The sequence below is a fragment of the Pseudochaenichthys georgianus genome, chromosome 5, assembly GCF_902827115.2.
Source record: "Pseudochaenichthys georgianus chromosome 5, fPseGeo1.2, whole genome shotgun sequence".
Lineage (NCBI taxonomy): Eukaryota > Metazoa > Chordata > Actinopteri > Perciformes > Channichthyidae > Pseudochaenichthys > Pseudochaenichthys georgianus.
The window spans coordinates 39,601,548-39,612,691 of NC_047507.1; positions in this window are offsets into that span (position 1 = coordinate 39,601,548).

The window sequence follows — 11,144 nt, forward strand, 5'->3', positions numbered from 1 at the left end:
AACAGAGGAGGGATCCCTCTCCCAGGCCACGACGGACAGACGTGCAATAGATGCCGTATCTAAATCGGAGAGAGAATACATTTACAACATAGACCAAATGTTTGGAAAAGCATGTGTCTATAATAAGAAGATGAATCCACGAGGATGTCAGCAATCTTGTGGGAGCCATCAGGGAAGTAGTATGATGAGAGTCAGGCAGGACTGCAGAGACCGGTTCAGCCCAACCCAGTCTCATAAAAAAACGTGTAATAACTACGTTGGTCCTCAACGTAGGACGTAGTATTTCTACAAAAACGCCTCTGAAATTGTAAGATCCTTATGTTTTTTTCACCATTCATTCCAATGGAATATTCTCGGTGTAAAATGCCTATTTTAAAGTTAGTTTGGCCATTAAAATGCGTTTTGATGTCATTTGATGCGAGAAATATGAGTTGTTATTTCAGATTATGTGTGCAGTGGATATACATGATCTTTAGTTTGCTAGTTATTACGAAGATTACTTCAGGAAATTGTGTCGATACAACGTTTTCATTGTTACCAAGGTGGTTGCTAGGGACGCTGCTATCGATATTATTTCTGTTATGTTGTGTAACTGTTTAATGGTGTTATCTTTATTGCTACCCCCTTCCCCGTCAATGTATAGTGTTGGTCCACAGCGCAAACGTATTAGTTTAACAAAATCCGTTATTTTCCCCTGTGCAATTCCAGTCTCACATCTCACAGCACATCGTCATAAACAAATACCGGAAACAGACCGAAAACACTTTATTCCGAGTGTGCTTGCTTTTCTCTTTGAAAGTCATCACATAACGGCATTGTAATACACGGTTCGGCTGCATTAAATATTACATATCTGCCGTAGTTCTCTATTTATAGAGCCCTGATGAGAAGACTTCTAGACAAACATGAGGAACTGCCGCCAACACTGAAAACGTGACGTGGATCATAAATATATCAGCCATTAAACAACATCTTACATTTCTTTTCACACAATACGTCTCCTTGCAGTATCAACACTAATTCGGCTGACTTTTATATTTGATCCAATTGGTAGATAGGCTGTATTTACACCATAAAGGTGCACAGCTGATATAAAGGGACACCTAGTGGTTAAAGCATGTTATTGGATTTCATTATTTTTATTATTAGATATTAATAGGATCCCTATAAAGTATATTCATTACTCGTTATTCTCTACTAATAGTTAATTAAAGACTGTATATAATGACTATTTTGCACATCCCTTTCAAGATTTCAAGATTTTCTAAGGTTTATTGACATCATATTCACAAACGGTGTAGTTATGCAATGATTGAAAAACTTTGTGTATACCTCCAGCAAAGTTAACTATGTTGAAGCACTTATTTTAACTGATATTATACATGTATTATACTCTTATATAAGATGTATGTAGATAGTATAAGAAATGTGCAGAATACGACAGTTTAATGGTGGAAGGACACACATATTGATAGATGTCTTGTAATGCACTGTTGAGGAACCTGCGACCAAAGTTTTTCAACTCCGACCTTGTCAGGTATTGTACAATCAATAAATAAAGAACACAGAATTATTAAATATAAAACACAGAATTTGTGTGATTATACTAAATGATTTACAAATAAACAACACTGCATATTTACAACTGTTACACATGCTGATTTAATGCAAATTGCCATATTTGCAAAAATGTGCCTCTGAACCTTGACAAGTGCATGTTTCAGGCTCATCAATGAACAACAGGAGGGGTCACAGACATAAGACCAGCTGTTAAATAAAGCTCTTCTGACCTTAGCTGTCATGTGGGTATATATTAATGCTGCCCATTATGGGCGCAAGCAATTTTCACCCATTTATTAATTATATGTTTTAAATTTGAGTGTTCCTATCCCCTAAACCTCCAGGGATGTACACAGTTTAATACTGGAAACTTCTTATTATGGGAAATACGAAAACGTCTTTTAAAACTACAACTCCCAGTAGAGACGTGCCATAGAACATGTTGCGAAACACACAAGTTCTGGGGACAGGGTGGGGGAGGGGGGGACGGGGTGGAGCCGTTCAAATCCAGTTTTGGACAGTCTGCCGTGGTTCCATCCCATTTCAAGTGCTGTTCGACGCTCGGCACACTCTCCAATCACAGAGCTTGAGGACTATCACGGGGTTTGTCAAGCGAAGCGGAGAGAATACTTACTTCCGGGTGTAATATTCTCTAAAGCAAATGAGCTGCTCCGACCCTCGGTCCTGACGGACTCCAACTTGTGTTTATTAATCAAACAAATACATAAACACAAGGATAATTATGTGTTATTGTTGAGTAAATGGGGAATTGCAAATGGGAAAATAACGTATCTATGCCACAATTTTAGATGCGGATTTTGTTCAACTAATACGTTTGCGCTGTGGACCAACACTATACATTGATGGGGAAGGGGGTAGCAATAAAGATAACACCATTAAACAGTTACACAACATAACAGAAATAATATTGATAGCAGCATCCCTAGCAACCACCTTGGTAACAATGAAAACGTTGTATCGACACAATTTCCTGAAGTAATCTTCATAATAACTAGCAAACTAAAGCTTGTGTACATCCACTGCACACATAATCTGAAATAACAACTCATATTTCTGGCATCAAATGACATCAAAAGGCATTTTAATGGCCAAACTAACTTTAAAATAGGCATTTTACACTGAGAATAAAACGAAGTTCGGCCATGTTTTTTTTTCTGCAGGGAGAAATGTGAAGATCACGTGACAGCCATTGGAATGAATGGTGAAAAAAAACGTAGGGATCTTACAATTTCAGAGGCGTTTTTGTAGAAATACTACGTCCTACGTTGTGGACCAACGTAGTTATTACACGTTTTTTTGTGAGACTGGGTTGTTCAGACACGACTCGAAGTCCAGGACTCAGATCCAGTGCTCAGGATAGAGGATCCAGGACACACGACCACAGCAACATGATTAGCCGGCGTATATATATATGGACACAAAAAAGAGATTTGGGGGAAACTGGGTTGATCGGAACATGAGAGTACACAGGTACAAACAGCCAGAAAGACGGAGAAAGGTGCCCCCCTCAACAGTCCAAGCCTATAGCAGCTAAACTAACGTGTCTACATACATGCACTCCCTTAGGATAGGTTGAGGGAAAAGGGTAGCCAGTAAGAAGTAGGAAACAGAGGTGGAGAGGCACACAGGGAGAAAGGTCCCCTGGAACCTGAATTTGTCAGAGGTAGGAGTGGGTCAGTGACTACGTTCCATACTCCCCGGCCGGGCTAGGCGTTCTCTGCAACCTGTTACCCTCTAATAAACCTCGAGAGGTCTTAGAGGGGAAAGGTTTGGATAAAGTTTTAAATATAAGATCTAAGTTTTTAGGATTTAAGTGAAAGAGTAAGAACTAAAATGTATAGGTGAAGAGGCACAACGTATCTACGTCAATGCATTCTTATTAGATTATATTTATTTCATCACTATAAGCTTAATCAAAAAGGAAGGTCTTAAGCGTACTCTTAAAAACGGATAGGCTGTCTGCCGCCCAAACACAAACTGGAAGGTGATTCCACAAATGTGGAGCTTGATAAGAAAAGGCTCTGGCTCCCATTGTACTTTCAGAGACTCTAGGAACAACCAACAACCCTGCATTCTTGGAACGCAATGCCCTAATAGGACAGTAGGGTATAATGAGTTCTTTAAGGTAAGATGGCGCCTGCCCATTAAGGGCTTTGTAGGCGAGAAGAAGAATTTTAAATTCTATCCTGTGTTATATAGGGAGCCAGTGTAAGGCAGCCAGAACAGGAGTAATGTGGTCCCTTTTCCTAACTCTGGTTAGTACACGAGCCGCAGCATTTTGAATCAGCTGAAGCGACTTGACTGACTTCTTGGTACACCCTGATAATAAGGAGTTACAATAATCCAGCCTTGAAGTAACAAATGCATGGACTAGTTTCTCTGCATCGTTTTGAAGCAAGATATGCCTAATTTTGGCAATGTTACGTAGATGGAAGTAGGCGGTCCTTGAGATTGATTTGATGTGGGCGTTAAAGGATAAATCCTGATCAAATATAACACCAAGATTCCTTACAGTCTCACTGGAAAAATGTAAGGTCATCCACGTTTTTAAGTCCTTGAGGCAGTCTTGAATTTGATTTAGGTGATTGGTTTCATCAGGCTTGATGGATAAATATAGTTGAGTATCATCCGCATAACAGTGGAAATTTACAGAATGATTCCTTATAATATTGAATAGCGGAAGCATATATAGTGTGAACAAAATAGGTCCGAGCACTGAGCCCTGTGGCACTCCATGGCTAACTTTGGTTGTATGGAAGATTCATCGTTGACACGTGCAAACTGAGAGCGTTCAGATAGATAGGACCTAAACCAGCCTAAAGCAGTTCCCTGTATGCCAACTAAGTGCTCTAGTCTTTGCAATAGGATATCATGGTCGATAGTATCAAATGCAGCACTGAGATCGAGCAAAACAAGAATAGAGACAAGTCCCTTGTCTGAGGCTATTAGAAGGTCATTTGCAGTGTTGGGTGTAACGCGTTACAAAAGTAACGGAGTTACAGTAATATATTACTTTTTGCTGTAGTAATGTAACGCATTACTAATGAAATGTGGGTAATATATTACCTGTTACAATGCTCAGTAACGCAGTTACAACACATTTTAACCCGAAATTAAATGGTGTTTTGTTTTTTAACAATGTACTAACATAGCGAGACATTCCGACACCAGACAAATTGTGCGGGTAGATTAGTAAACCTGGTGTTTACTCTTCAGGCTTCGCGCCGGGATCTTCGGGGCAGTTGAATGTTATGCACCCTCTATTCAAAAAAGAGAACGGAGCGAAAAATACTAACAACAAATTGTGTCAGGTGCGCGTGAACTGCTCCGCTGCGCGTGCATCATTTCCAAAGTGCTTCCACAGCAGTGACACACATCTGTGGATAATCATTTATACGAAAATGGTTAAAGCAACCATCACTAAACGCCAGCAACACTGCATCTACTGCAGACCGTAGAAACAGGTCAGATGGGGACATCACGTTACCCTCCGTTGTGGACACTAGCTTACTCCCGCCTGACTCGCCGCCCTCAGCGCCATATAGATAGAAGAGTTACGACAACGGAAGTCCAAAAACGGTTATCGTCACGTGGTTCATGTAGACGAGGATCGTTCCCCGGAAGTTCATGGCGGGCAATGTGAATGCATTGATAACAGGAGATAGAACTACGATTTTTGGTAATTATTAGTGAATAAAGGTTTTGATTTGCAATATTTATACAACAAATCAATATGTGTATGTATTTACATCAATATGTTTTAAAAAATAAAATAGAATTTGCTAATATTAAGTGATAATATTAGGATTAGTGTGAACAACTAGTTTACATGTTACTAACAGTGCCTTGGTTAAAGAGCCTGTTGCTGTTTATTTATAGCTTTGAATTCTTTCAAACCAATATTATCTTCTTAAACTGGTATGGTAGTCAGGAGCATAACTTTCTAATGTTTATTGATACATTTAGAGGGAGGGGATCTAAAGTAATGCTTTAAAATTCAGATTGGATTCATTTCTACCATTTTCTTAAATTCATGGTAGTTTCAGTAATCCCCTGGTAATTGAGGACACAAGTTATCTAAATGACTAATGTCATCTTTATGGCTTTCAGAAAGGACAGGAGACCTTAAAGGTGACTATCAAAGGACTAGCAGCAGCAGCAGGACTAGCAGGACTAGCAGCATATGATGATGTTAAATGTGTTGTTTTAGGAACATCCATTGCAAATACATGGAATTCAATAAACATTGAATAGCATATCATGCAGTTTGTCGGTGCCTTTTCCTCCGTGTTGTCCTGGTTTGCTGTGCTGCCTCCTAGTCGCCACCATGGTTTGCTGTGCTGCCTGGGGATGCTCAAATCGCTCAGAGAAAGGAGTACGAATATACGGCTTCCCCACTGACACAGAGCGGAGGAAAAAATGGCTGGCTCAAGACAGCAGGAGCAATTTCACGACCAACAGCAACAAAATATGTGATGTAATTATATACAAACACTGCATTTTCACTTTTTCACAAAACGAAAACCACACCATTGGGAAAGCTTAATGTTTTGTTTAATACAAAAAAACAGGGAAAGGCTTGAAAAACACTGAGAGTTGAGACTCAGGGTGCAGGGTGAGGGTCTCAGTGCAGGTATTCAGGCTCCATTGAATCCCCCTCTGGTTCTTGTGCTGAAAGAGGGAGTAACAGACAGGAGAAAGGGTTATACACACACAGCACACCTATTGGATGGGAAATGCCTTGGGGAGATAAGGTGTTTACTTATATAAAACAGTATTAAACTTACCTTGTGTTTTCACTCTCACTTAAGTCCCTCTCCCTTTGCCATCAATCCAAAATCAGCTGAGCTGCAACATTATACAGACAGGTAATAATCAACAGAATCACAAGGACACAATATGGCTCTGCTAAAAACACTCACTCTTACACGCACCAAAGTTATATTTATCTAATATTTAACTCCCTCCACCCCCGCATACAATCCCGTTTAGAAGCCCCTCTTCTCTAATTCAACATGTTGGACGAAATGACATTAAGAGAACGGAATTTACAATTAAAGGGCTGTTCAACGTGTGTTGCTAACTTGCTTCGGTATGCTAGCTTAATCTGTTATCTGTAAACGTTCCCTAAATCTACTAATTTAGGGATAATCCACTGACATCCTTTAATACACATGTTCATTTGAATCAGATGTACTGATAATATCCGCAATATAAATCTTTAAACTTCTTCTTACCTTTAAAAGTCCGTCACGAACGGTCTATTATGCTGCAACTCCACAGCTCTGCCAGCCTTGGCGCTAACTTCCGGGGAACGATTGAGAGGCTCCACGATCCGCCATTGCTGTAAAAAAGTGGTCCATTGGAGTGAACGGAGATTACGTAACTCTCAGTCTATATGGCGCTGCTACGGACACCACGAGGCCTGTCTGTGAGAAATGTTTTAGATCCCTGCAAACCAAGGGAGCCAACACATCAGACTTGGCTAAGCACCCATGTATGTAAAAATAGTGCCATATTCTGCCATGCCTGTAGAAATGTTGGGTCAAAAATAATGCATACAATAGCACAGATGCCTTCACCACGAATGGCTACAAAAAGATCTCATATCCCAAGCTTATCAACAAGCTAATGTTGCAGCTGAAATGTTCTCCAGGTCACAAAGTCAACCTCACATGATGATGTGATCCAGTTTTCAAGCACAGTAAATATTCTCTTCCCAGAGTATATGATGGGACCAAAGTGATGTTTAGTAGGCTACATGGTTTTAATACTTTTGCTTTTCAATGTTTGCCATTTCAAACCATGAGCTGGTTCAAATAATATTTGCCTTGATTTACAATATGTTCTCATTTGTTTTATCAGTACAGTTTTAAGCTGTTGTGCTTTTCTTTGCCACAGTCCACTTTGGACTGTATGAGATATTTCAGGATTGCACTTTTAACTCACTTGAAATGTTCTCACTTGCTTGGTTTCAAAACATAACAAATGCCATAATCTGTTCATTGGACCCATCAATGCTATTTTTCATTGCTGTTGCCGGTCACTATTGCTCATGTAAACCTACTACTGCTGCGCCCCCTGTAATCTCAGAGGCACCCTGAGTCATGTTGTTCTGGAGCCGGGCCTGTACACGGCCACATACTAAACACACTACAGAGCCCATTCCGTGCCCTGTTAGTGTTTACTTCCTGTCTGCCTTCTTCTGGTGATTTATCTGACGTCCAGCACTCCGTCTTTTAACCTCTTTTCCTTTCTCTTTCTTGATCCTCCTTAGCAACCTTCATTATAGTCCTTGACAGTGGTCTGTACGACTGTATTAACAACGTGTCACATGTTAAGAATTTACAATCAGAATCGAGTATTCAACTAACCCGTGTTATACAAGTTGTTCAGAGCCTTAAAGGCCTACACAGTTGTTATGCTATACCACATCGCCTTTCACTGGATGTATAATGAGCTGCACTAAACTACATTTTAGCATTTAAAATACCTAGCCATTCTTTTGCAGTTATTTTGGTGAAAGTAACTAAAAAGTAACTAAAGTAGTGTAACTCATTACATTTCAGAGACAGTAATTTTGTAATGTAACTTATTACTTTCAAAAGAGAGTAATAAGTAATATGTAATATATTACATTTTGGAAGTAACTTGCCCAACACTGGTCATTTGTGACTTTAACCAGAGCTGTCTCTGTGCTATGATGTGTTCTAAAGCCAGACTGAAAATCTTCAAATAAATCATTGTTTTTTAGGTAATCACACAACTAATTGGCTAAAACCTCTGGATCGAGGTTGTGCTTTTTAAGAAGCGATTTTATCACTGCTACTTTGAATGATTGTGGAACATAGCCTGATAATAAAGACATATTCATAATATTTAATAAAGAAGTGCTAATTAATGGAAAAACTTCCTTCAACAGCTTAGTTGGAATTGGGTCTAACATGCACGTTGATGGTTTAGAAGAGAGAATCATTGAATGTAATTGTTCAAGGTTAATGGCTGAAAAGCATTCTAGTTTACTATCTAGTGTAATATTAGAACTTACGTTTCCGGGAGCTGTTGATAACACTATACTGGTCAAAGGCAAGAGGTCATTCATTTTGTTTCTAAGAGTAACAATTTTATCGTTAAAAAAGCACATACAATCATTACTACTGAGTGCTATGGGAATAGAAGGCTCAATGGAGCTGTGGCTCTCTGTCAGCCTGGCTACAGTGCTGAAAAGAAATCTTGCATTATTCTTATTCTCATCTATTAATGAAGAGTAGTAGGCTGCTCTCGCTTTACGCAGTGCTTTCTTATATTCATTGAGAGTAATATGCCAAATTAAACGAGATTCTATGTTGTTTTATTTTCTTCTTTTTCAAAGGAGCAACAGAGTCTAGAGAAGTTTATTCGCAGCACATCTATACAACATGATCAATTTGGGGTGGTGTACATTTTGTATAAGTTTCCTCCCCTACATGCAGACATGCTATCGAGTTAAGTATTGGTGGAATCTCTTCCTTAAATGTGGCTATAGCACTAACAGATAGGTTTCTGCTGCAGGAGCTTTTGACTAATGCTTTGTAGTCTAGTAACAGTACTTCAAAAGTTACTAAGAAATGGTCGGATAAAGCAGGATTATGCGGTTCGACTAATAGTTGCTCAATTTCAATACCATAAGTCAGAACAAGGTCGAGAGTGTGATTATAGCAGTGGGTTGGTTTATTTACACGCTGACAGAAACCAACAGAATCTAATATAGAGTTAAATGCAACAGTAAGGCTATTTTTATCATCGTCAACATGAATATTAAAGTCACCTACGATAATTACTTTGTCTGTTTTAAGAACCAAAGTTGATAAAAACTCAGAGAATTCTGATAAGAATTCTGAATAAGGACCTGGTGCACGGTACACTGTAACAAATAAGATTGGCTGCAAAGTTTTCCAGGTCGGATGCGTAAGACTAAAAACGAGGCTTTCAAAGGAGGTATAATTTAATTTTGGTTTAGTATTGATAAGTAAACTTGAGTCAAAGATTGCTGCAACTCCACCACCTCGGCCCGTGCCTCGAGCAATATGAGTGTTGACATGGCTGGGTGGAGTGGCCTCATTTATGCTGACATATTCTTCATGTCTCAACCAAGTTTCAGTGAGACAGCATTTATCAATATTATAATCTGATATTAAATCATTTACCAATATTGCTTTAGATGCTAGAGATCTTATGTTTAAGAGACCACATTTAATCTTCCTGTTTTGTTGCACTGTAGTAGTTGTTACATTTACTTTTATTAGGTTATTATGTATGACACCTCTATTAGGTTTTACCTTGTCCTTGGGCAGACACACACCGCTAATATTGGGTATTTTATTGGGTTCGGGATTCCTATGGATGACTGCCTAGGAGAGAGCGCAGAGAAGCGTGTAAGACTGCGACTCTGCCTCCTGGTCTCAACTCCAGTTTGTCATGGATTAAGTCCACAAAGCCCTGAAATGTTTTCCGAAATGAGATCTGCACCTTCCAAAGTAGGATGAATGCCGTCTCTCTTAATCAGACCAGGTTTTCCCCAGAAGGCTGTCCAATTATTTACGAAGCCCACATTGTTTGCTGGGCACCACCAAGACAACCAGCGCTGAAATGATGACATGCGGCTATACATGTCATCATTGATCAGATTGGGGAATCCATCCTGCAGAATGATTACTTTTACTTTACTTGAAGTACATTTAGCTGATAATACTGTACTTTATATGATTCTGAATTGGGTCGTTATGCAAGAGGTTACATGACACGTAACCTCTTGTGTCATGTAACCTGTTGCCCCCCAAAACCTGTATGGTATGTATTTCAACAGTTAAGCAATGGAACTGCAGCTATTGGTGACAGCGGTTCGTTTTGTAGACCTCACTTCCCTCCCTGCTGCCTCTGGGTGATAAACATAATTTGACCTTTAACCTGGAGAGATATAGGGTGACACAAGCTGTAGTAAACCACTTTAAACTTACTCCTAAATATAGTACTCTCAAGTATAATGTTTCTACCAGTTGCCTCAGTATATAGCCCCTTCAACGCATGCTTTCGCTCCCTGCCTTTCTTCCTCATTGCTACAGGTTTACCTTTTTTAGTGATGTTATTTTTATTTGACTCTTACTTACATGTTTAGTTTTTGTTAACCTTGTGTGAACCCTAACCTGTCCTGTTTCACTCACTCTGACACCTTTAACTTCCCTGGTGGAGTTTTATCTCTGTTTATATTTGTATCTTATCTTATCTCTACTACAACTTAGGCTTCACAGAAATAGCAGCAATAAGACTATTCAGATGTTTGGATCGTACTTGTTCATGAGCTGTCTCATATCAGTGACCTCCTTTCCGACAAACACTCCAGGAAACAGGGAACCAGAAACATTATTGTTTAAGTCAGCCATGTTTTATTGTTTAGCTACACCAGTTATATTATTCCTTTATTTTTTTTAAGACATAATGTTATTATAATGCAAACATAATCAAATACAAACACTGTACAGTTAAACATTATAAAATGACAATCAACAAATGTAAGGGAAAGCAGA